Genomic DNA, 25,455 nt, shown 5'->3' on the forward strand with positions numbered 1-25,455 from the left:
GAAAAGATGTTCAGGTTTTCTATGTTTTGAAGAATAACATCAGTAACTTTATCTTATTACAGCGGGATAGTTATGGATATCACCAGGAGGATTACCTAAGCCTCATAGAATCATAGAATTAAGTTGGAAGATGCCCTTAAAGCTAGTCCAGCTCCCATGCAATGAACAGGGACACATAACAATTTGCATGTTTTGTATAAATGTACAAAATTAGGCTCTGAGTGACTCCTTGAGTTTTGAGGAAGGGAACATCAGATTGACCATAACCCAAGTGAGAGGAGGACTGAGAAGTCCAGTTGGAGCATTTTTTCTGGGGCTCTCAACCTAAAAATGTTGTTTGCTCTCTCTCATAAACTTCTCTTTGAACACACCTTTTAGTTTTCTCATGCCACTAAAGCAGAGTACTTGAGAAGCAAGTTTGTGCCTATGTCCAATGCTCCACATGCTTAGCTTTCCTGGGAAGCTGATACTCACCTTTGAGCTCCTGTGAATGTTTTTTTCTCCAAGATAAAATCGTGGCACTCAATGGGCTGCCATAAAAATGGAATTCAATTGCTCTAATAACAGACTGTTTTGAAATACTCTTTATGCTTCATTCTTTCAAATGAACTTGAGAAACATTTCTGTTTGGAAAAGCTTTAGGAGGTTTGCCTGTCCCTGATAATTTGAAGGTTGTAATCTGTACGTACATCCTGATCCCTGCTGTGCAAAAAGCTGGAGGAAGCCCTTGAGCAAGCTGTCAATAGAAGTTTTCATTCTTGGTGCCTTTACTATAATCAAAACACATATTATGCAAATAAAGACTTCTTGTTTTCTTTCTTATTGTTTGTTTCCACTTTCTTCTAGTTTATCTACACTCCACAAGAGAGCTTCTTCAGACCCAGACAGCTTCTGCTTCATTTCATCATCAAGCACTACCTGCTAACTCTGGAAGTGAAGTCATGGTATGTGGAAGCTTGGTATGATTTACGTGGGATTTTTGATCAGGTTCACCATTTCTCCACATCTGAATTCTAGACCTACCTGGGACTCAGTACCTCAAATGCAGAAAACTCATGCTGTAGGAGATCAGTTTTGGTTTAAGAGGATTTTTTGACTGTGATCGGATTCATCCAACTATAGCATTCTGATTTCAGATTTCCTATAAATCAGGGAACATATACATAAACCAGAACTGAACACGTGCTGTTAAAATTCTTTGTAAACTGAAAACCAAGTCCTGAGATGTCTGAAAAGCCCCTTGGTTTCATCAGGATCTACTCAAACTCCCTCTCAGTCTCCCACCTGCAGTGCTAGTAGTGCTGATTGGAGAGAGCATGTTTATCAGCTCAGAATTTGCAGTACTAATTGTTAAGCTTTCTGCAGGTGCGTTACTGAGAAGCACTTACTGGCTACCTAAATAAATGACTGTTAACTACTCATGTATTTTTTTAAACTCTGTTTGCTCCGAAGTATAAAGAGCTAAACTCGGTATCAGCCAAGAATTGGAAGAAGATAATGAGAAGAGCTAATAAGCAGGAGAGAGGATGACTTTTTACACAGGTATATGGCAGATAGCAATAGGATAAGGGGGAATGGATTTAAACTAAAAGAGGGTAGGTTTGGATTAGATATAAGGAAACAATTGTTTAGTTAGAGGGTGATGATGTACTGGTACAGGCTGCCCAGGGAAGGTGTGGGTGCCCCATGCCTAGCAGTGCTCAAGACCAAGTTGGATGGGGCACTGGGCAGCCTGACTTGGTGGGTGGCAGTCAGCCTATGGCAGTGGGTTTGGGACTGGGTAATCTTTCCAACCCAAACCATTCTGTGGTTCTATGACTCTACTGAGTTTTGTTGTACTGCAGGTACAACGTGAGTGACAATTTCAAAGTGTGGACTTAATGCTAAGGTAACACACTGTATGTTTTACAGATTTAGTTCAAAGGATTTCAGTAGGAAAATAACTAACCTGTAATACTGTAAATGCCTATTTTTACAATTACTTGGTTAGTCATTTAATAACAAACCTTTCCGTGGCTTTCCAAGTTGGCATGAATCTACATACCACAGATTCAGTATTTTGACATCTTTAATGAAGGAAACACTGGTATCTACCAAGTGCTGTGTTTTGTTGCTGTTGTTTTCTAACCTACTTTTTACCTCTTCAAGGACCATTAATTTCTGTAATGGTTTTCTGAAAGACATGAAAGTATAGTTCTCACTTCTGAAGTTGTAGAGATAGCTTAATGATAACAAATTATACTCCACCAGATTGCATGTGGGAAACATTTGGACTTAATTGAATCACTTGTTTCTTCCAACTGCAGTATCATTTGCAAATACGTGTAATTATATCTATACATACTTATATATACACTTTGTACATAAATATATTCATAATCAGATCATTCTGATCACATTTAGCAATAGGAGAAACAGGATTTCTCTTGCTTGGGCTGAACAGGCACTTTGAATTTGTGCCACTTGGGTTCTTAATTTTCTTGTGGTCATTACCAGTGTTATAGGAAATGAGTTAAGTATTGCATCTTTTTCTTCTCATAAGCATTTGTAGTAGAAAACAATTAAGGCAAAGTTAGGCAGCAAGTAGCTATCTCTATCTGTGGGGTATAATGAATTTCTTGCTGTTCTGTGATATTTATGAAAGATTTAAAAATTAACATAAAACTGCTGTTAGTGATTATCTTGACAAGAACTTCCTGCTAACAGCCTAGTCTGATTCTTTTCTTTTTATCCGATTTATTGCCTACTCTTCTCAAAGAGCTGTTCACTGGATTGTTGGTATGTTCTTTCTTGGTTCCATCTCTCGCCTACATGTAAGAAGTAAAGTTTATAGCTTAAAGTTGTAGCTGTTACTTTTATTAATAGATTTTACTATACTTCTGTCTTTACAGGGAAGCCTTCAACATATGTTTACAGTAATGCACCATGATGTCAACTTCAGGAAACGTGGAATGTAAGTTAAGCCTCAGTTACTATGATTATCCTCTACTAATCTATGGCGTCTTTCCTCAGTATTCCTTTCTCTCTGGAAGAATTAACATTTTACTATTCACTCCTTGCTTGAAAGAACATGACAGAAATGAGCGGACACCATCACTAGCTTCAGCTGTATTTTTAAGCTTTTCTCATTTAGAAACATTGCCCTGTACAACAAACCAGGGAGCCCTACCACTGAGGTACTAGTTTCTGTAGCATTTTCCTGGCAATTGCTAGAGACAGAATCACTTCTTAAGACTGTCTATTTCTTAAGTATGAACCTTTTTTTGTTATCATCAATTATTTCATAATTGGGACAGTCCTCTTATTTTGCTTTCTAGTAGGTTTCTTCCATGGAAGATACTATTTGTTTTTTTGAACTTGCAAGCTTTTCCTGCTTTTTAGCAGTGCTTTCTGGGCTGTTATCTGGTCCTCATGTTTGTGATTAGCCTCTGCAGCAGGCTGGCATTATTAATCTCTGTTTTTACAGTGGCTTTGATGTATTCTACTCATATTCAGCTTCCCCATCTCTCAGTTATTCCTGTAAAATAAATTTTAAGTGCTGTCACACTTCTTCCTGTCTTTAACAGTAGCAATTTGGGTAGCATTCGTTACAGCCTACACCTCTGTAAAGTTTCTACATTATGTTGATAGGTGCCCAGATATCGTACAGCACCTTAGTCTTAGTTTAAATAAACAGTTTTGTTTGTTAAGCTTGAAAGTGCAAGTTACTGTTACTGAGGAGTAACAGAAAACCTTCAGTTCACAAGGTTGCTGCTTCTCTATCCTGCTTTATTAATTCAACATCTTACTATTTTCAAGGATACAAGGAAGTCACACTGAGAAGTGTATACATACAAAAAGAAAAAATACATATAAAAATCAAACACACCACTCATTCCTGCAGATTTGCCTAAAGAAGCTGTGGGTGCCCCATCCCTGGAGATGCTAAAGACCAGGTTGGATGGGGCCCTGGGCTGCCCATACCAGGCAGTGGAACGGGATGGACTTTAAGGTTCCTTCCAACCTAAGACACTTTGTGATTCTGTTTAGGTGTTCTTTTGTGTGTGAGTTACATGTTTTTTTTTGTGGGTTTTTTTTTTTTTGAGGGTTTTTTTTTGTTTGTTTGTTTGCTTTTGTTGTTTGTTCTTTTTTTGCAATAACTCTGGATTGAGCCACTAGTTATGGGGCAGAATCAGGCTGTGGCATCACCATTGGCAGGAGCAAAATCCTCAGAGACCCATAGCCAGGCCTGAGCAGCACCTAGGTACAAAGCTCCTTGGCTCCCTTACGCAAGGCCACTTTCTGCTCAGTGTTGAGGATAAGGGCTGCAGAGCTACACTGCCAGCTCCTGCCACCTGCATGGGGCTGGGAGTGCAGCTCCAGCTCACTTCAGCACCAGGGGGCTCTTAACACAGTTGTATATCAGTCCCTGTCATCACTTGAATGTAAGTATCATAGTTTAAAATTGAGTGCATGTCAAGTAATCAAATATTTAGTAATGAATTGTTAGTTTCCAAGTATTGACTGATTAAGAAGCAATTAGTAATTAGTTAAAAAATACAGCAAGTGTTATATAAATGCATCTCCATGTTGAAAAGTGTCTTTCTTTCCAGGGATGAAAGAACCATTTTGGTCCTAGGTTCAGGATTTATCAAGCAGTGAGGGCACTGGGGCTGGTTGCATGCTCCCTGTGGGCTTCCATGGGGATCTGAGCAGGATTCATGTGTGCAAGTGGTAGGTTGCATAATTTCTGGTTCTCTTCAAGGAAAGGAGGAGAAAGATTCCTGTGCCTGAGAGAGCCATGGAGAGTTTGGTTAATCCCTGAGGATAAAGCCAGGCTGCCTTGTGCAGAGTATGCTGGCAGCTGCTGCGCTGCTTGTGGCTAGGGAGCCCCACACCCACCTTGGATGCTGCAGGGAGCTTGCAGCTCCAGCAAAAATTAATTGAAGCTTCTACTCATTACATCAGTCAGGGCTTTAAAAGGTTGTAAATCAATCACTGTCACAACTTGAGTATTAATATATTTTATACAGTATAAATAGTGAATAATTAGTTTATTAATTAAATAAAATTATAAATTAAACTAATTAGTTCATAAATATTGTAAAAACACCACTTGGCTCAGATGTTAAGAGCAGGAATTACCATGCTGTGAGCAAGTCCCTGGCTGTGGTTGCCTGGAAGCATCCATCTGCATCCACACCCATTTCCACATGGGCCTCTCTCAGAATGGCAACCATTGTGATGCAGTGACCTACTTCTCGTAGGGGACCACTCAGAAAGGCTGAGTGCAGATGACACAGACAGTGGTAGCCTTCCTGCTCTCTGGAAGTCACTGCCTTCCAGAAAAATGAGGAGTCAAAACTAGCATCCAAGAAGTGCTAATAGAGCAGAAGAAACCAGAGCAAACGGAAGCTACGGGTAAAACCAAATCTCTTGGTCAGACACAGCTGAACAAACATGAGTTTGGCACTACTGAAACAACCAGCTCTCAGGGTGCTGCTCAGGCACTCGCCTCCCCAGTTGCTGAAGGCCACTAAAGCCTCACAGGTATGCTTGAGATGGCATGAGGTTAGCCAGTGGCAATGGCAACATAATGCCTTCTTATCTAGGAATAGATTTTTTTTTCTGAGGGAGAAAACAACAGAACAAAAGCAACTGTAATGAAGTATTTGCACATCCATACACCCTGGGCTGGAGCGTCCCTTCCTTCCCTGGGAGCTGTACTGGGAACTGTGGGGTGTCCGCAGCTGCAGGCCTGTGCTCCCCGCTGTTCACAGATCCCATACCAAGCGCTTGCTCACTACCAAGACCTACATTTACACTCTGTCTGAGAGACATTTGTTTCTTCTCCTACACTCAAGGTTGACCATTGTGACCTTGGTCTATTTTCCTGGTTATTTCAATTTCATCAATTTCTACTTGCTTTTTGTGCTCAGGGCCTTTGGCTGAGCCTTTTGTTTTCAGTTCAGTAGTGCTTCCCCTGCTTGTCTGTGAGTTTGATATTTGTGGGGCATTTGTTCTTGAGTTTGTTTTGTTTTGATTGTTTTAATTTAATTGCAGCTGGAGTTTTATGTCAAAACAGCAGGAGGCCACTATCTGGTTGCAGATGTGCAGTGCTCTTGGAGCTTCCAGCACCCCAAAACTTCTGTGGGACTAAGGCCTGGGGGAAGTGGAGGTTACGGTTAAATGCAGTTCATCTCTCTGCCTCCATAACAACTGTTAAATGAAGATAGCTCAGTGTATTACCTGTGTATGGAGCCATGGTATTTCAGCTGTGACCTCAATACCTTACTGTTTGCTTTGAGTTGTCTTTTGGGGATCACACTGAGGAAAGTGTTGTTGCAGGCAGCAGGCATCCCTGCACAGCAAGTTGCTACCATCCCTCACATAAATTAACACAGCTCAGAGGTTGGGCACCCTTAGCACGTAGGGAGAGAAACTGACAAGAACACAAAACACAAATCCACTATGCTCTTTGTGATGTAACTACTTAACCAACAGTGCCTTTGTTTCTGAGAAGACCCACCTGGATGCCTACCTGTGCGACGTGGTGTAGGGAACCTGCTTTGGCAGGGAGGTTGGATTCAATGATCTCTGGAGGTGTCTTCCAACCCCTACAATTCTGTGATTTTGTGAAGATGGAATAGAACTTACATTGTCTATCCTGCTTCTGATTTCTCTTTATTGTTTTAATAAGGACTTCTTTCCACAGGGCACAGATCTCATGACTGCTATGGCATGTGTGCCAGACCTGCAGGTGTGTGAGGCTGGATGGTCATCCTTCTGGTGGAATGCAACAGTGAAGTACTCCAAGAGGTAGGTTTCTTATTATTTTCCTTTGATGCTTCATTTGCTTTGGTTTGGTGTTTTTTGGTGGTTGTTGTTGGGTTGTTTTTTTGTGTGTGTGTGGTTTTTTTTTTTTTTCTGACCAAAATCTAATACTGATGTGGAGCAGCTGGTGTGTTCTCATTGTGGTGGCAAGATGCTCTGGAGGGAGATGTGTGCAGCTCTCTTTCTCTGAACCTGATAAAGTAAGACAGGCTGACAAGTTGATGGAGATTAGTTCTAAGTTGCTCTTTTTAATGTTTTAGGAGACTTGTGATTTGGGAACTATTTCTACAATTCCTAATGTGGGAAATGTCATGAGAGCAGGGGGAACTTGTAGTGGCCTTGGTCAAGCTTGTAAAAGTTTGCATGTCATAACCAGTCACCAAGGTGACCATTATTGTGTGAGACTTCAATTTTTCAGCTGGAGAAAGAGTTCTATGAACATGCACTGATCATTTTTAGTAGCATTTTGCTGGCACTGCTTTTCCAACTGTCCAAGAACCTTGTCTGGGAGGAAGGTACAAGTATCCTTCTTGGAAAAAGCCCTCTTCATTGAGGCTGTGATAGAGCAGTTACGGAAACTTCAGAGAGGTAAAACTTTAAATACATAACCTGTCTGCAGACCAGGGGCAGTATCAGCTATTTCACAATTAAGATAGGATGTGTTTCAGATGACATGAACACAGAGCTTTTGACAGCAGCAAAGCTTACATTTGATTCTTAAGATAAAATCACTTCAAATTCCAAATGACTGTTGTACCTTTCACCAGGGGATTTAATATCTAGCAAAGGCTTTTGCAGAACCTTTAAGGTGACCTGTAATGAAAGACAAAATTGCAGTTCTATTGTTGAAAATAACTCTATCTGTTAGGAGTTCTATTTCTTGTTTAGTTTTACCCCCCTGCCCCTTTGTCCGTAAAGAAAACCTGAATGACAGTCCTCCTTCCAAGATGAGATCTTTCCCCCTTGAAGACTTAAAGTTGTGCAAGTATCAGTATGTACTTTGGAGGCAGTGCTTAACGTGAGTTGTGTTTTCAGATTGTTGAAATGGGTTGGGAAATATTGTTTTCTGGAAGTGATTTTCACACACTGCAAAGTCACGTGGGGATTTCTCTTGGTTGCTTGTGTTGACAGCCAGACTTGAAGCCACAACATGTAGTTGCTGAAGTCCCTAGAATCATAGGCTGTAGTGCTGTCCCTTGTGAAAAATGGTGCCAGGCTCAAGAGCTAATAATCTAAATGGACACGACCAGTGCAGTGATAAGGAAACAGATACTAAGGAACGAAATGTTATAATTGGCACTTTTTCTGCATCACCAATAATGTCCTCGTCCACTGTTCCCTCGTATACCTGGAATTAAGATGCCAGATGCCCAGTGTGTCAAAGTGAGGATCACAGGATGCAGTTGTTGAAGTGGTGAAGTGGGCAGTTGCTTAGTGGGACCCAGCTGTGTGGTCTCCTGAAAGGATACTTCATGTCTGCAAAAGTATAGCATAATAGTTGGACAACTGATAATTTGGAGTATAATTCATAGTGGTTTCACTTGCCTTTAGTTTTTGGCTCATATAAAATGTCGTGTTTATTTTCTTGAATATTCATTTCAACTGTACATACGATTAAAAATAATGAATGGTTATTAATTTTTATCATTAGTGCTATCATTACACCTACTCATCCTTTGATATTATTGCTAAAATTATCTTTAATAGTTTTAATAGGAGCTATTCTCCCATGCTAATGAGGATATAAATCAAAGTATTAAACAAGATAGAAAGTACAATTTTGGACTACAGTCTGAAATCATATTCCCCCTGTGGTGTGGATACCTTCAGGCTTTGCTCAGAAGAATAATGATGCATGTTTCTCTCTGATACTTATATGAGATGGGATTTAACAATATTACTGGCATTGATGAAACTGTGGCACTAGAGAAGGGGGAAAAAAAAGGCAAAGGTGGGAGATAGCAGTTAGTATGTTGCATTTCTGAACTCTTTTAGGCAGGAGGCTTTAAGTCACTGTAGGCTGCAAGGTGGGGCTTAATCTATACTGAGTACTCAGGGAAATCCCACCTGCAGGACTTCAGCATGAAGTACCCTGCAGAAGCTTGTGCTCTGATACCGAGTAAATATCAGTCATTAAATCCCACAGGAGCATTCACTAATGGTCCCTGTTTAATAACAAGGTTATGTCTCTTTTAAAGCTGAGACATGGCAAAAAGGAATAAACAGTATCTCTAGTAATTGTTCAAAGGGTGTCTGAGAGATCCGATGGACAAGTTCTGCCCTCTTATTGTACTGTTACAAGCAGCAAAGCCAAGTACAGCCTAGCAAGGGCATGGTGCTGGCAGTGGATCAGAAAATCAAGATTGCTCACTGTGCTTTGTCGTTTTATTGGTTATTTCATTCAGTTCTAGTTAAAATGCCATTAATTGGTGGGGTTTTTTGGTGTTGCTTTTATTGGTTTGTTTTTTTATTTTTTTCCCAGTGAAAATTGAACTTTATACAACACAGTGCTCATGACAATAAAAGTAGTATGGCAGGCTAATATTTCAGTGTGCTTTCTACATTGCTAAAATTTCCTGTTCATAGTTCACATCCCTGCTTTAAGATGATTGCAGGCTATTGCTATAGACTCTGCTAATGAAAGGTTTTCTCACATCCATTTTAAGTTAGCTGTTGCTAGTTCCATCAGTTTCAGGGGCCAAGGGCAGTGCTGCACTGCATAGAGGACTCTGTTAATGAATTATGGGGAGCTCATAGAAAGAAAAGCAAAAAAATACAACAAAAACTATCTGCCAATTATATGCCTAGCCTAGTCAGGGCTAAGCACTTTGAGCAGTTGTGGGGTTTAGAAACTTTAATTGGGATCTGCTGGCTGTGTCTCTGAGGGTTTGGCGCTCACCTTGGATCTCTGGTGGACCCTTGTCCTGGGAGGACAGTGGTGGTGCTAGTGGTCAGTGCCATGGCTTTTAGCTGTACTGTGGCTTTGCTCACATACTTCAGTTTCACCTTTCTCGTGAATGATGAGGAGAGTAAGCTTCCCACAAGAAGAAAGCAAGGCAGCAAGGGAAGTTATTGGGTGGAGTGTTTTAAACTTTTTCCTTTGTTATTCTTAATTAGCCCGTGGACCTCACTGTCACAGGGTGCTGCAAAGAGTGTCAGAATAACCTCAGATGATTTAGCCAAGATAATGAACACATTAAATATTAATTAATAGTTAATGTTCTAGATAAAAATCTCTTGCTTGGGAACACTAATCTCTTATCTACCCCACTGGAAGGGGTGTAATGGGCTCATGATCTGCATTGACTTGATCTAAGTAATTGCTACATATAAGATATCAGCTATCCGGCCTTCAGATAGACATGACTTGGCCAAGGGCATGTGGCCAGCCTGAAGCAGCCAAGCTGGAGCCAGGTCTGTGGTGCTTCGAGCCAGGGCTGGAGCTGCCCCCTTTCAGTGGGCAGCCAGCTCTATCAGTACTTGCTGAGTGCACCCTTTATGCTGGTGTAAGGCACATCTGGGGATAAACACTTTTAAATCTGCTTGGCTTTGATAACGGGGATGTAATTGATGTGGCCTTGAAAAACTATCTTGTTATGTTATGTAACACTTTTGCATTACTGTTGGTGCTTTTTTTACAAGAGATAATGAAAACTGTACAAGCAAATGGGGGGGGAATTACAGATGCATTTTCTCTTTGACCTTAGTAAATGAGGTTTCCAGTGCCAGTCATCTTTCAAACTACTTTGATTATATATCATCATGTGTCTGTCTGAGGCCATCATCTCTCGTTTGAATAGCAACAGCTCCCTCTGTCTGCCTTGAGTAAACAGTGGGCTGTTAAACATTGATGGACGATATTTTCATCTCTCTTACCCAGTGAAATATATGTTCTCTGGATGCACGTGCAGGTTAAATGGAATAACTTTGAGACTGTTTCAGATTTTTTTCATGTATTTTTAGGAGTAGTTATGAAATTCTTCCTTTTACTTCAACTCTCATATGGAGAAACTATTTTTAAAGGGTAGGTGAGGAGGGGAGAAGGTCTTCCTTACTGGGAGAGTCTGTATTCTCTTGAAAGTGAGTTTTGAAAACCCTAAGAGTTACTGATATGTTGCATGTGTCTCAGGAGATTTGAACATTTTTTATGGTATTCCAATGTACTGCAGTTTTCTGTTTAATAAATGTGAACTGAAGCATTCTGTTAAAAGCAAGCCATGTATGCTTAAGAATGTAACAGTAGCTCAGCGTTAGCAATGCTGCTGCATTCATTTTTGCAAACCATTGTTGTAGTGCAACTGAATCTGTAGCTGGACATTCGCCTTGTGATGAAGAGCCCGCATGCTATTAAAAGCAAACTATTAACTTTTCTTAGCTCTTTGCTTGCTTTGACATCTGTCTAATGTAGAAGCTTTTTGACCTTAGTAGACTCCACTGCTGGGGCTATGTAGAACACTTAAAGATTATGATACTCCTCCTTTAAAGGTTGTATCATATCTCATCTGATATCACAACATGTAAAGGAAAATCAGTGGCATGGCTGGAGTTTGTTTTGTTTTGGCCCAAAATATTTTGCTCAGAATTTTTCCTGTTGATTCTTTAGCATATGAAAATAGTTAAGCTCCAGCTCTAAAGTACAGCAAAGATGAGTGCATCAAGCCATCATCTACTACTGTGTTTGTAGTGCATTAGGCTGCAGGATGCATGGCAAGCTAGGTACTGTTATTCATCTCCACCCCAGGTAGAATTCAGGCTTGTGAAGGTTTCTGGGATATGTAGTGCAGCAAGGGCAGACTGGATACAAGTGTCATATGCAAACTTAAAGATGGCTGTAGCTCCTGTGAGGTTTTGCTGCGTTTTTCCTGAATGAAAGTCTTTCAGCTCTAGCGTTTTAGCCTTTTACAGGTTTTCTAATCTGCCTAGGGGAAAAATATTTTTTCTATTAGGTTACTGCTGCCTTCTTACTGGATCAGACAAGATGAATTAATGTTGGGATGCTTTGGTTTTTGTTTTTGCTTTTTCTTTTTTCTCAGACTATAAATAAGTAATTAAAAAAATCTCCCACAACAGCATCAGCTCTCTGGTGTTTTGGTTTTGGAATGAAGAAACAAAGGCATGTTTACGTCAGTGTGTATAGTCAGAGCTGTACGAAGTCACAGTAAATGTGGAGTTTTGCTTCATGGTATGTCTCAAACAAGCTGTGGAAAGACATTTCTTTTCAAAAACTTGTGTCAGAGAAGCATTTTATGAAGTCCTCTGGTCTTTCTTGCAATGTAACCAGATCCTGAGGGATTATGTTAAGAGATATGTGACTTGTGGAAGTTGGAGCTTTGTCAGAACAAGAATGTGGTCACAAATCTTGAGAGCTTATACCATTAGCTACCAACAATCTGGTTTAGCACCCAAATCTCACCTTGGAAGTGGCAGTCCTGTGGTGGAGCATGGTGAGATAACAGTGTCTTTTCAGGGATTCTACTTTATCCTTGGAATAAGGTAGTTAGTTTTACATTAAATGGAATTCCAAAATTAAACTTGTTTTAAGCTTCTCAGATGTGTATACTCTCTGAATTAAAATGTATTCATATATATTTATACAATGCATGAAATTAAAACATTTTACAGTTAAAATGTCACTTGAAATTCACTATGCATTTTCTTATGTTAATCATTCTTTTATGGGATATTTTGGGTTTGTTTTTTTTTTCCTTTTTACTTTCAGTAAATGCTAACTCCAATTCCAAGATGCACTTGCAGCATACATCTTGCCGACAGTCCACTTAGCCCCAGGGTGCTTGACTAAGTTATTGATTCAGTCACTGCTGACTGTTCATTCAATGGCAAATGCCTGGCCCCTTCAAATTCCTCGACTATGTTGAGCTTGGTGACCTCTTCTTTGGCTAGTTGAGTGTTTTTAAGAAAAATTCAAGCTCTATATGTTGTTTTGCAGGTAAAATAAGCCTATAGGTATTTCTGTTCTTTTGTTGAAGTATAACTGTGTGTTAGACACAGCATTGGTTCTGTGGTGCTTGGTGTACTTTTAAGAGACAACAGCATATGCCATAGGGAGGTAAGTGAATCTAACTAGGTAGACTGGATAGATGAAGTGAGGGTACAGTTACATTTTTCTATGCTGCATTGCTAAGCCAGATGTTTCCCAGCTGGTATGGTGCTCAGAGTTTTAAGTCCTTGGGCTTACACTGTAGAACATAAATTCTCCATGCATGTGGACAAACCAGGAACAGAGGTAACAGAGGAACCGTGCATCTTACTTCTACCTTTTAGAAAATGATGTGTCACTCATGCTCATTTGGTGATGAACATGGGGGAGCCAGGATGTACCCTCCTGTCCCTTCTGGAAGACTTTTGCAGTGAATAAGGATGAGAAGTACTAAAAGGAAAAGGGCAAAGGAGGTACCATGAGAGGTGCTGGGCAGTCTGTCTTCCTCTGTCTTCCACTTTTGGGAGGCTCCATCTTCTGACTTCAGCTCCATATGATGGGATTCCCATACACAGTGTAAGCACAAAACTCATGCTTACTTAACAACCGGAGGCTGAACCAGTCTCTGGTTACTCTACAAGCGCTGTCCTTGTCCCTTGCCTTCTGTTGACTCATTTGCACCTGCACTGTTGAAATCTGTAAAGAAATCCTTTTCAGACTGAACCAAAAAGTACAGCTGGGCTTTGCATGCACAGAGGACTTTACAAAGGTCATTAATTGAGCTCTTGTGCCAACCTTTTTGTGGTTTGCTTCTCATCGTTTCTATGGGAATTGCTCCTCTGAATTGGCGTCTGGTGACTTTGTTTTGTTTGTTGTTTTGAAGATGATGTTTTGTGTTGCAGATTTTCTATTAGTGCATGTCTTAGTGTCTGTGTTGGAAAGTTGGGCTGCCATGAAGATCTCTCACTGTCTCCATGAGTCGGAGAGTCATGCTGGAGGGTTATCACTTATTGTTTTTTGGAGGAGATAGAACCAGTTCCAAACACTGTGCAGCACTGAATGTGAACTGATATCTGGGACAGTAAGGAAATTTAATGTGTGTCTGAATTGAGATTCTTTCATAGGCCTTCTGAAAGCAATTCTGAGCATGTTTTGAGCTGCTTTCTCTCTGATTCTGTGGGGGGGAAAAAAAGTGTAGGCACAAAAGACCAGCTGCAAAGATGCTTTTTCTGGTCACTTGTTATAACTCTGATTTACTACTGCATTCAGTCTCACAGATTGTTGGTACAATAGGCCAATATGGTTCCATCTCTCCCATCAGTAGCAAATGCTGTACAATGCCTCAACCTTTTGATGAGTAGTGATAAAGTTATTGCACACATGCAGCCTTCATGTGAATTTCTTTCAAACTACTCAGAAGGGATTAGGTCATTCCACAGGCATAAAAATATATATATATATATCTTCATAATTCTTCTGAAAGAAAGGAATCAGCAGCTTCGCCAATTGGGAGGGGGAACTTCTATCGAAACAGTTGGGATACCGTTACAGTTCAGTATCTGAAAGGTATTGATTGTAAATAAATTAAAAAGGTTACTACTGATCTGTGATTTCAGCTGTGGCAGAGAAACAAAGAGAAGACTGTGCAAAGGGGGGGACTCCTGAGGAAGGAGTAATTTGCCCATCTACAAGGCAACACCTAGGCGATGATCTAAGCTCCTTATGGTATTATGGAAAAGTGAGTTGTCTGCAAATGGTGTGTGGTTTCAAGATTACTAGTTTAGGCTATATTCCTGGCTTCTAGCCACATGGTCTAGGGTAAAATTCTCTCCTGCATAAGAAACAAGCTGCTGCTTTTTTCAATTTTCTAGTCTGAAGTAATGATAAGATTGCAAAGCATGTTCTATCAGTAAATTGAAATCAGGCTGGGATTTACCTGTCCCTAATGCCAAAGCCTACTTTGCAGATGGAAGATAAGGAAGGCTGGTGAGTACTGGGTTGTGATGTACTCCATGAAGGCATTTAGCGAAAAACATTGAAATCAAGGCAAATGTTGTTTATTAATGCCAAACTTCATCACAAGGTGACTGTTAACCCTCAGGGAAAGTGCAGTACATCTCCTTAATGTCAGTAAACTGCACTCTATCTATTGGATTTGAGGTACTGATAAAATCCAGTATATCATTTGCTCTTGTTCTTAGAGGTTTTGTCTTATCTAGCACTTCCTCTGAAAGGCTCAGACCCCTACATCTTTAGCTTCTCGTGGGGTCTCTGAACTCAAGTTATCCCTAGTTTCTTTTCACAGACCTGTTTTTAGACAAGAGTTAAAATGATGCTGCTTGATCCCACTCATATCTAAATCTGAGTCTCCCAGTTTCATTTCCCAGTAAGCCAGCTGTTTCTCAGGAAGCTGTGCTCACCTAGGGGAACAACCCTAATTTGGCATTTAGAGTTTTGGACCCTAGTGTTAGGGAAGACTCAAAGTCCAATTATAATCAATTAGCTGGCATCTGTCTGAAAATCCCATTATTAGATAAAATAAAGGCTTCTTAAAAATCTTTTTGATAAGTGAGAAGAGAAAGGTGATGGGAAAATTTCAAGCTGCCTTTCTGTTGCAGAGCTTTACTTACCCAAAGCTTCACCCAAAAGTTCAATGTAATGAAATGACTAAATAGCAGGGAACCTTATGAAGGCTTCTGCTGACAGTGCTAAGCTTGAGGGTGTGTATTAAAGTAAGCAAATTGTTTTCACATCATAAGGAGTCAGCCACAACCTTGAGACCTTCTCTCTCAAAATGTGTTACAATGAAGCGCAATAAATAGAGATTGGAATGTGATGACCCTATAAATATTGAAAGTTTAAGGTGTGATGGTTGAAACAGATTAAACGAGGTTTTGTAGACAAGTGCAACAAAATGTGGTTTAGTTATTGGATTTGGATGATCTTTTTGGTTGGCTTTTGTTCTTTCTTGTTTAATGCTGCTCCGTTCCTCTGGATTCACAAAAACAGCAGCTATGTCTTGACTTTGGCTAAATCCCTGAGGTCAACCTGGAACAATATGGCTGGCTATGCAGGTTTTCCATATCAATTTTCACATTATTTCCCCCTTTACCATCATAGTTTAAACTTTCTTCTCTTTGAGGCAGAGAAGAGTTTGTGAACACGGGTTTTGATGTATAACTTGACCTTGAAAGTCCAAAAGGAGCATGTAGAAATCAAAGACTTGACATGAAATAATTGAATTTATTCTGCAAATGGCAATGCACTTGGTTCTTCCCTTGAAGAAGCTGTATTGCCTTTAGGTTTTACTGTAATCAAGACAGCTGCTTGCTGGATATTGATAATTTAGCTGCTGCCACTCTGTAGAAGGTAAATCACTAACCACTGCATAACAATTTTCTCAGGAGTTGTTCCCCAGCTGGTTATGAGCACTTCTCAAAGGGATTTTTTATTCAGTTTTACTTATGCAAAAAGAGAAATATATGTGAATATAAGATTCCAGTGAGCAAGTGGAGCTCTCATGCTGAAAAGTAGTATTTAATTCTGTGATTCTGTGAAATCCCTTTTTCTGAGGAGGTGAAGGAAGGAGCATGGCACTAGTCACATAGTCATACCACTGGGCATGCAACTCTGTGCTTGCTGAGCAAGACTGGCTGAGAGCAGAGTGATGATGTGAGGCTGACACTAGGCAGACCTGCCAGCTTCAGAAAAAGGAAAATAAAGAAATCCCAGGGTTAACAATTACAATATAGCCTACCTAATCCCAAAACTAAGGATTGTATTTTCTATATTAAAGTCTGAGAACTCCAGCATCAGCTGAAATAAATAGTCATTTCTGTGCCAGGTCTATTGCTGTATGCATTGTACTGTCTCTTTGATTCCGGTTAGTTCAGCTATAATCTTGTTTTACAGGTTCAGGGGTGGTGTCATACCTGGAGCAGTTGAGGTTACAACTTAGACAACAGGAAATGATTGCTTTAGCTTGGCTACCTAGTATGGCTACTCCTGATCCTGATTAAGAGGCCAGTTTGTCACATTTCTTGATCCTATTCTCCATGATTTTCATATCTCCAATGGTAAATCTTCTGGGGACTCAGTGTGGCATAAGGGAAGCTGTGGCACACTCCTTTATTGGTGTGCCTCTCCTATTGCCAGTAGGTGAAAGGGACCTCTTGGGGAAAGATCTCCCTATCCTGCAAATACTTCTTGGTGTGGGGAAAGTGCATTTTGTCTGTAAGCATCTCTCACCCAGTGTGATGAATGTGCTGCTTGTCAGGAGTGGGACTTGCTAGACTGGACTGCAGCAAGAGGTTTTCTTTTTTGCTTTCATTGCTTTTACAAATGCAGGGCCCTGTTGAAAAGCAGAGGGTCCCAGCTGCTAGGCAGCATCTTTTTGTATGCTGTTCTGCCTTTGATGCCTGGTCTCTGATGGGAAGTGGTAGTAAATGGACAAGATCCACCAGTCTTGCAAAGGACTGGCAAGTCTTTGCAGGCCTGACATATGCCTGGCGAAACAGGAAATATTTCTATAAAAGCTGAGTAGACTAGCTATGGTACCCATGTGCCTGGGCATCCTGCTTGGTCTGGGGAGAGAGATGTTCCTAGTGATGGTCAAGCTCTCCTCTCCTGTTTGAGTTGGATAAACGATAGCTCTGAGGCACATGTGGAGGTAGAGTCTTCAATCTGTTTGAAATCATTTACGCTTTTTTGGTCCTGTGCTTCCTAGACCTTGATAATTTCATTATTTCAGCTGAACAGGAGATTTACCTCGTTAAATTCAGGGAGTGCCACTCTGATGGCAGAAGTCTTTTTATCCTGTCCTTGTTTTCTGCCAGACCTGAAAAGCATGATTAATCTCAGTGTGTTGCAAAGGGTGTGACTACCTGTTTCTTTTGCCTACAATAAAATACAAAGCATTTGATCTAATTCTACGGCATCTGTATTTGGATTCATTTATTTATTTATTTTACATCTTTTATATTGTGAATCCACTGAAAGAGCTGCTCTGTAGCTCTGCAAAATGTAATTTTTTCCCCCTTGTCCCTCTACTTTTAATGATCTGATTTCAGTATTTCTAATGCATATCAGCTTGTGTGCCTTTACCACTCAACCATGCTAAAATCTGGGCTTATTGATTCTAAATACACAGTCCATTATTCTTCACGCTTGTCAAAAATCAAAGCAGCCAGAAGCATCTCTGGTCTACAAGCCCAGCTTTCAATGAAAGTATCACTCTAAAAATTACATCTCTCTTCTCTATTTGTAACCTAAATCATATCTTGCATGGTGTAGATCGCTACAGCCCCAGGGGGCTATTCACATGGACTCAGAGAGAGGCTGTGATCTTGCCGAGCAGTAATGCAACTAAAAAAATATTTAAATTCAAGAGTGGGGAAACACGGAGCCCATCAGTTTGTCTTGTTCTTTGAAGTCCCTTCTGCTTATTTTTTCTTTCAATATTTTGAGAGGTGAAAGGCTAAAAGCAAGGTAAAATGGAAAGACAGTTGTACTGAAGCATCTTTATAGATGGCCTAATTGTTGTTTTGTCATGAGAAAATGTATTATCTTCTTAATGTGTTGTTCACTTTAGAACCCCCTTTGTTTTGAAATTTTTACCAGTGCTTGATATTTTTAATATTGTGTAGAATATTTTGGTGTTTCTCCAGGTTAGGCTTACCATAATAACTGAATCAAAGATATACTCATGTGGATAGCTTGACAGTCTGGAGGATTCCTTCTCAGTAATGGTAGTGTGAACTTTAGCGTATAGGAAGTCACGTACTGCCTGTCTAACCATTCTTGATATTTCTGGTGTTTTTAGAAATGTGGTGAAATACTGGGCTGATTAAGAGTCTTCCATCACTTACATTCAAGTGGTATGGATGACTTGTGAAGTGTCTACTCATTTTATGGGCATCCTACCTGAGAAGTCAATAGTGCTTAATTTTTACTGCAGATGCACTCCAAAGGCAGCGTTGGTAGTAGCTTGTCATGAATTACTGATGTGGTGCTCAGAGGTAAAAAGACCCCATCAAATTCTGGATATTTGTGCATACAATATAGGTAATGAAGTATCTGAGGCAAGTTTTTTCTTTCTCAGCTTTGCTGTTAGGGTATTCAATAGAAAGTTGATCTAGTATTTTTTGCTGCTGAGGATTAACCTTTAATGATACACATCCTCTAATGATACATCACATGCTGCATTAATCCTAATCTGCCAAGCAGCTGCTTGTGTTCTGTTGTGTTTACACCGACAACCTCCAAGAGGTAATTACAGAGCTTCTTTGTTAGAAATCAAGTGCTGCAGATGGACTCTTTTCCAGTAAATCAGAAATCATAAATAGATTTGGGTTTAACAACTCTGGGGGACTTTCTTTTCCCTCTGAAATTCTTCTCTATGGAATCAAAAGCAGTTCTTCAAAGTACTGTAGTATATGCTTATGTACTCTCTATTCTTTTACTAAACAGGCATGACTTTAAACAAAGCTCTTAAATACGTGCCTAATTAGATACTGACATGAAGTATGGAATATATATATATATATTTTTTTTCACTTAAAAAATAGAGTGGGGATAAGGGGGAGTCTTTTTCCTATGTATGACCTCTAATGCAGAAAACATGCTTCTTGCTTGAGTTATGTTTTCTTCCTTTTCAATTACACTTCAGCATAGGTAAAAATGATCTTGTGAGTCAAAGGTCTTAATGTGTGTTTAGCCTAATGTCTCTTAGCCTTTGAAATGCAGGTCAGACATGCAGCTCTGAAATAACTGTGTAAGAAGCTGTGTTCATTGAAAAACTGGTTTAAGTATCACTTGCATAAACCAAATCACAGATGCTTCGATCAAGGATGATTTCTATAAAGAAAGGCTTTAAACTGCTTTCTCTGTGATATCACATTCTTACCTGTAATTTAGTGCCTTATCCAATGGACAGTCACAGGGTTTATCTTCTTCTGGAATGTGGAAATGATTAGAAGATTGAAAATCCATGTACAATATCCAGATTTTTTTTATTTTTATTTATATTTTTTTTACAGAATACTAAAAACATCTGATAAATGTTTAAATTCATTATGCTCCTTCATATAACATCGGAGGCTTTCTGTCCACCTTCTATTGTACAGTATATTATTTTGGTTAAGTGATTTTTTTTTTACCAGAACAATGAGTTGAACTTTAGGGTTCTTTTGAAGTTGCTCTTTGTTTATTGAAGGGGAGACAGGTTAAACAGGCATTGCGAGCAGAGGTGTACTGCACTCCGCAGTGCAATATTTGGGAAAAGCAACTGCAAGAGATTTAACTCCTGCACGTCTGAACCCTTTGCTTTAGGAGTGGGAGAACTGTGATGCTTTCTGTCTTTCCAATGATAGATAATGTAACACACATCCTGTGACCTTCAGAAGGGATCCTTCTTTTACAGCTGTAATGATGGGAACTGGCCATCAGCTGAGAGGATTAGAGCAGTACCAGGGGTCCGCCTAAGTCCCTGCTTGGTTGAAGCTGGCTTTTCACTGTTTTGAGACCCTTGGTGTTCAGCTCTCTACAGCTTTTCCTGTTGATGTTTGGTTTGTTATAGACCAATTAGAGCTAAGGAGCTCCAGAAGACCTCTGCTACTTCTGATACTAGTGGACAGTCAAACAACAGACTGGCAAATATTTTCTAGTCACTTCAGATCTGTTTTGAAGATGAAGAGGACTGTGTGGACTTTGTGGACCGCTTACAAGTTCTGATGCCATTGTGAAAATCACTGTTAGTAATGACAGCATTACATCCTGAGTAAAACTAGATGTTCAAAGCTCCACTGGAAACTCATCCTGACCTCTGTGAATTTGTAACAGATGGTAAAATTTCTCATATGCAGGTATTTGCTCACCCAGATGTGGTTGTTCATATTGACTAAGTCTTGTGCTTGTAGGATGCACAAAAGTGTAGTCCAGATTGATTACCAAGGAAATTTAAGGGTGTTGATTACCAGCATTGAATGCACATCATGGGTGGTTTGGAAGTGTTTCAGCCACTAATTCATCTAGCTGCAGCTAAACTGTGAGTAAGAGCCACAGGGGGTTTGAATGTCCTTTTGTCTGGTTAGAAAAGCAGATTTTCAGCAGGCTTTACTGTCAGGCTGGAACATCTGCTTGTGGAGGAATACATGGAGTGATACTAAGGGTGTAAGTTCTATAAAACTCAGAGGTATTTATGTTTTTGTGCAGTTATACCTAATGACTAAGAGGCCGAAAGATTTGTTGCTCTTCCAAAGATACATGTTTTCATAGTTTCTGTTGCAAAGCTCATAAGTATCAGTATGTGTTGCATACTGGAAGAGATGATCGGATGGAAATACTTCATACTTGGCTAGAAGTTGTCATTTTCCCATTTACTTAGCTAATACAATGCTTATCAATTTTTTTCTCCTTACAATCTACCTAGAATTTGCTAAGCTACCTTCTGATTTGAAGAGGAATGAATAATGTTTGCTCTTTAATGTGAAATCATCTCCTATTGACATGGAGTTATATCTGTGTTTGGTAAGGCTTTCTTTTGTGATGTGTGAAAATATCAAGGTGATTCAATCCTATGGAAAGATAGTTGAGTATGCTTTGCTTTCATGCTCTTTTTCCCCAAAATAGCTCTTAATTTCAAATGCAGAGATGACCCATCACCTCTTTGTGGGTGGTAGCAAGGTTTTCAATCACCATTGTATCTGTGCCTCTTGCAGCATCTCTGAGAAGCCAAGGAGTGCCATTATCCTAAATCATTTGTCTGAGATCAGAGGAGGTGAGTGGCAGACCAGGGCTTGAAGCTGTGCCAGCACTCTAATCTCTGCCATGTCTCTGCCTTCTGTTTAATGTCTTTGTGGGTCGATAGAAAAGCCTTCAGAGCAGTGCCTTGCTGGAGAGGATCTTTTTGTTGTCTAGTGTGCAAATATTCAGCACCAAGACACCTGCATCTGCTCAGTACCACAAAGCCTTAAGTGTTTGTGCTTGTAAATGCGTGGAGATAGAATGCAGTGAAGTCAACTGACTGTAAACACCTGTTCAATGTTAAGTGCATGCTGAAATGTGGCCTTGCATATGAATGAACTGTGGTAGAAGCTGACAGGTTCTGGTGCTGTATTTTGCAGCAAGAAGATTAAATGGCAGAACTTTTCTTGCTTGCAGATGTAGTTGTGTTTGTTCTAGTGTCCTGGAAAGTATTGTAAAGTTACCTTCAACAAGTTGTCCAGCTACTACCTGTCCTGTTTATGCTGGTGGTGAATTTACTATTTCAGTCTCTAAAGATTTAGGTTTGCACTTTTCCTTAACACTAAATTCATATGAGCTGTTGTGAAGAGATTGGAGGTGTGGGGATAGAAAGGAGGAAGAAAAGGGAACACTTCAGCTGCAGTCTTATTCTTAGAAGGGACTTAACAGCTGCTAGCAAATTTTCCCATGATTTTCAAGTAGATGATTACTATCTGCCTTGCAGTAAACATCTGACTTTATCTAGGCAATTGTGAAATAACTTGACCAGCGTGATGTACAGGCAGCTAGAGGCTTGACCTTTACAAATGCGATCTTTAAAGTTAAATGTCATCCTTTCCCTCAGCTTCTATTCCAGCACTGCCAGCCTACCCTCCGCTTGGTCATTTCCCTGCCTAATCTTCATTGAAATGGTTCTCCAGCAATGAGAGCTGCTTTGCTGATTTATGCTAAATGAAGCTCTTGCTTTTAAGCTCTGAAGTTTGTAACAGAAATCTTGTGAGCTTACTTTCTATACATCAGGGATGATGCTGTTCACCAGGTGGCTCCAATTGTGACAGTGAATACGCAGGGGCTCAGGTGGTGCTGGGAGGCAGAAGCCCTCTTGCTCTCAGGCTTTTGTGAGTAACTGTCTCATCATCAGGGAAGGATAGTGTGGCTATCCCATCAAACATCTTACCCATTTTTCCAGTCTTATCTAAGCAGACTTAGGCTACTCAAAATTTTATAACTTTTCAAAATCTTCTCCGTTGACTTATCCTTATAAGTCAGCCATAAAGCAGGACCTTCTCTTATTTAACAGCCAGCAAACCAAGGTGTGAGAATAAGGACGTAGAGTAGCAAGAGAGATAAGATGTGCGCCTCTTCTGCTGCATTTATCTTTAATAAGAGGATGCTGAAAAGCTTCAGCTTTATCTTTTGCTAAGGTTTACCAGAAGAAAATGGTACTAAGCCTTTAACACTGTAGCTTTATGTTTTTAAAACAGCTAATTTTTGTGTCCATATTCACTTAGTCTGATTTGAGAAACAAGTTAAATAGCATTCTCTCATTTTGGAAGTTATTTTTTCAGATGCCAAGCAGTACTGATTATACCAATAGAGTACCACTGATTATTTGTTTTTCTTATTTACTCTGTATCCTAGTAGGCACGATATTTGACATGATTTATTTTGTTTCTCTTTCATCTCCAAATTTCCTTGGCAATAATCAGAATTACATTGAAACCAGCATCAGAACTTCATTGTGACAGGTCTCATGTGATTGCTCAGTCTAATGCAGAATGTGTGATTTGCAGCTTAAAATCTTGGTCTGACTTCAGGGTCTGTTTATGCCAGTGTTAACTTGATGCCTTTTCCTCTGGCCTGTTGTTGTATGCCAGACAGTGTTCTGGTTTCTGATTTTGGGAGATGAGGTGCAGACCTGATAAGCAGCTTGTCTAACCCTTCAGTGCCAGTACCAGAGGTCAGTGTTAGGGCAAGGGCAGTTGACTAGACAGTGAGATTGGACCACTCTGTGCTCTGCTGTTTAATACATGCTGGGAACAATCACTGTAGATAGGAAGCAAATAATTGTGCATATCACCACCCATTTATATTTCAGCACTTAAAACTGTGTGCTATGGCCTTAGTTGATATATATGACTGTGGATTTGTTGGTTTTAATTGAGTGTTTGAAACTTGTCTTACTCAGATAGCAACATGATGAAACTTGAATCTAAAAGCCAGTCCTGTATACATCTTTACTGTGCTTATGAGATCTGCTAAAGCCCAGCAGTTTCCCTTCTTGACCAGAGCTGCAATTTCTAGGTGCAAAGATTAGCAAAGCAGTAGTATTTGTGTAAAGTTTTGTCTTCTACACAGCAGCCATAGCAGTACTTCCTACTGCATGTGAGATATCCAAGAAAAGATTCAAATTTTAATTTGAATTTGCCTTTCTTTATTGAGAGAAGGAGAAAAACAAAACAAACAAAAAAACCCTACCACAACATGAATTAATTGGTCCTGCTTTGCACAGAAGATATGATTAATCTCCTGCATACAGCAGCATCTGTCTACAACTCCTGCCTGAATTCCACAAAAGGCTAAGAGTGTTTCTAATGGTCATTTAAATAATAAATGCCACTGCACTCATTAGGAGTGTATCAGTCGTTCGTTTTCTGCTCTGATGCTTGTTGTATTCTATTAATATTTATTAAATTCAAGGAAATTCATTTTGAGCTAGTAGCCCACATTTCTTTTCAAGGTCACCAAATATAAATATTTTATTTATCTAATTTAGGAAAACGACATTAGATGTTATACAGCAAACATGACAAGAGTGTGAATTAGTGAAATGCTTCCCTCAGGAAACATATCCGTACAGGTACCAGTAATGGATACTAAGTCCAATGGCTTATCTCTTACCAGGTAATAAAGTTACATAATAGCAATACAAGACCTCACCTTAAGGCAAGTAGCAATGAGTAGCAAAGTATGAGGGCAGTGAAAATATCCAAATCTTTCTGGTATCTGGGCTTTAAGTAGACTTACTAAATCTTTGGGATAAAAAAAGTGCATGGATAAGAACATGTGGCAGATTACTTGGTATCAAATATGCCTAAATTCATGAGATACTTGATGACATCTCTCATGCTGGCTCAAAGATGCTGTCAAACATGTTGCTGTAGCAACACGTGAGTGACCAGGCTATCTTGGCTTAAGTATTTCACAATATTTTCTCACCACTAGCAGTCCACTGTTCCTTCTTCAAACAGGGTCATGTTACCTTCTTGCTAGGCGTGTGTTGCCCAAGAAGGTTCTGTTTCTTCCCCTCCAATAATGAGACAGAGAAGATCCTGCTAAAATGCTGTGTTCTGAAAACTCAGATTGAACCTTCTGTTCCCTTGTCTGCTGTGTGTACAGCTTCTGTGTATTTGGACCCTATCTTCCTTGTGTACCATGGGAATGTAGAAATTCTGCGATTTGAAACCATTTCATTTCGCACAAGCATCATCTTTCATTTACATTATCCCACCATCCCACCATGGTAGAAAAGGGGATAATGGGGGCTGCCTTTTAGAAGTTAATAATCCCACTCAAGCAAATGCTGGCTGTGAGGAAAGCCTGCTTCAAAAGAAAAGAGCAGGCAGTTTGGGTTTACCTCAGTGTTCACCCAGGAACAATTTCCTCCTGTCATCGACTTTCAAGCTGTCAAGAATAAAAAAGAAAAGGCAACAAACCAAATGGTACTTAATTTAATTGAAAATTGTGCTTGTGGGTTTTTGTGTCTGTATTCAGTTTTTAGGACTATTGTTGTCTTTTTGTTATTGCTAAGGTTAAAATTAAAGTGTTTATTGCTTTTGTCTAGAAATACTGCAGACAAAGCACAGGTAGAAGAAGCGGGTGTTGAATAACTTCTCTTTGTGGCAGTTCTGTATTTTAACAATACACACATGCTAATATTAGAGAATTTACTATACAAAGGA

General features: G+C 39.8%; 1 long non-coding RNA gene across 3 annotated transcripts in view; it reads left to right on the top strand.

The window, feature by feature from the left end:
- Positions 1-25,455, top strand: part of LOC107313379 (uncharacterized) — a 519,257-nt gene that overhangs the window by 358,163 nt on the left and 135,639 nt on the right. For all 3 annotated transcript variants that reach the window (XR_004307159.2, XR_004307160.2, XR_004307161.2), the window contains 3 exons: positions 847-944; positions 2,892-2,953; positions 6,695-6,798. This is a non-coding gene — a long non-coding RNA (uncharacterized LOC107313379). The remainder of the gene's footprint in view (positions 1-846; positions 945-2,891; positions 2,954-6,694; positions 6,799-25,455) is intronic.

This window comes from Coturnix japonica, chromosome 4 (genome assembly GCF_054131305.1).
Source record: "Coturnix japonica strain WE chromosome 4, WE-NBRP24, whole genome shotgun sequence".
Lineage (NCBI taxonomy): Eukaryota > Metazoa > Chordata > Aves > Galliformes > Phasianidae > Coturnix > Coturnix japonica.